Raw genomic sequence first — 1965 nt, 5'->3', positions numbered from 1 at the left:
CCATTATTGGTTTCGGATTAGAAACTGAAAATCGGATAAAATGTCAATACGACGGGTTGCTTTCGAATAATTCACGAGGGAGATTATCATATTCTTCTACAATTCAATTAGATGCGAAATCTAGAAATACTCTTTATTTTTGTAGTTGTAGAAGATATTTTTTGTTGGAACCCCACCCCCTTTTTTTGTTTTTTCATTTTTAAGGAACAGGATCTAATCGTTCGAAACTCTTTTTCTTCTCATTCGAGAGATTATGTGAATGAACCTACTACTGAATCTAATGAGTTCAAATTAAAGTAAAAAAAAGGAAAGTAATAAAGTAAAGGGCATTATACTATAAGGTCATTCTTGGTTCGAAAATACACAATATATTCGATACAATAATAGAATGAAGTTGCCCAACACAGTTTATTATTATTTATAATTATAAATTATAAATAATAATATTAGTATAGTTAATATTAGTATAGTAATATTAGTTTTAAGAGTTGCACAATGAATCTAATCCGTTGATTTAGAATCACGGGATGGTTAGATATCACAGATGATGAGTTGATTTATTACCTATGTCACTCTATTTTTATTATTACTGTCTATAATCTATAATGATAATAATTGCTGAATCAAAAACTTTCAATTGAACTTATTCTTTCAATTGGTATTTTTGCTTATCCTTGTTTGTATCTTTCAAAACTAAAATTGAAATTTAGGGAAGTGCTTTATAAACATATGTATAAAAAAAGAACATATTTCATTTAGACTCTTTATGCCTACCATAACTAGTTATTTCGGTTTTCTACTAGCGGTTTTAACTATAACTTCAGTTCTATTTATCAGTTTAAACAAGATACGTCTTATTTGAAATTAATTGAATGAACAATTCATAAAAAAAAGAAATTTTTCTGTGGTATTTCATATATTCTATAGTTTCTTACCGTGTCAATTTCCAATTCTTGTTCATTGAGATTCATGTGCAATACGAATTAATATTTAAGAATAGATATTACCTCTCCCTTTCCCCTTTCAAACAAATGAAATGATTGAAGTTTTGCTATTTGGAATTGTCTTAGGTCTAATTCCTATTACTTTGGCTGGATTATTTGTAACTGCATATTTACAATACAGACGTGGCGATCAGTTGGACCTTTGATTAATTAATATCTCTTTTTTTGATTGACCTCCTATTTCATTGTAATTTTCGACCTAAGAATAACAAGAATGGAATCACGCTCTGTAGGATTTGAACCTACGACATCGGGTTTTGGAGACCCACGTTCTACCGAACTGAACTAAGAGCGCTTCATAAATATTTTGTAACCCTAATATATTTTTGCATGCATCTACTATTATATAGAATATCGTAAAATTAATATATAGAATATTGTAAAATGAAAGATTGATTATACCCAATTTTAATCGATTTCAATTAATCCCTCGTTACGGCTCATAAGATAAGTAATAGGTAGGGATGACAGGATTTGAACCCGTGACATTTTGTACCCAAAACAAACGCGCTACCAAGCTGCGCTACATCCCTTTCCATTGGTCGACAGTGTCATTGTAGAGAATACCTGTATTGTTTTCCACATCTTTATTTTCTCCATTCATATAACAAAAATTATCTTGTCATTTCTTCTTTTTTATCTCATATCATAGAACATATATTTAATATTTCATTCTAATAAATAATTAATTATAATAAAAGGCTTATACACATACGTAACGTATAATTAAACCCGCTTAAAAAATGAATAGAATATTTTTGGGGAATGCTGGGACAGAAAAAGGCGTATTTTTTTTTTAAGAAAAGGAATAGCTACTGAATCATTGTACATTTCAATTTGAATTAGGGATTCCGCATACAAATACAAGTGATCATTAACTACACCTACGTCTGATCATATATGTATTACAAATTACAATAAAGAAGGAGTATTTAAAATGCGAGATCTAAAAACATATCTC

The 1965-nt window shown here is 29.1% G+C and overlaps 1 non-coding gene across 1 annotated transcript; it reads right to left on the bottom strand.

The window, feature by feature from the left end:
- Positions 1-1225: 1225 nt before the first annotated feature.
- Positions 1226-1299, bottom strand: TRNAW-CCA (transfer RNA tryptophan (anticodon CCA)). The gene has a single exon. It is a non-coding gene; the product is annotated as a tRNA-Trp (tRNA).
- Between the last annotated feature and the right edge of the window lie 666 nt (positions 1300-1965).

The sequence above is a fragment of the Corylus avellana genome, unplaced genomic scaffold, assembly GCF_965113065.1.
Source record: "Corylus avellana unplaced genomic scaffold, dhCorAvel1.hap1.2 HAP1_SCAFFOLD_101, whole genome shotgun sequence".
Taxonomy (NCBI): domain Eukaryota; kingdom Viridiplantae; phylum Streptophyta; class Magnoliopsida; order Fagales; family Betulaceae; genus Corylus; species Corylus avellana.
The sequence above is the reverse complement of the archived record's forward strand: the minus strand, read 5'-3'. Positions and strand labels throughout refer to the sequence as shown.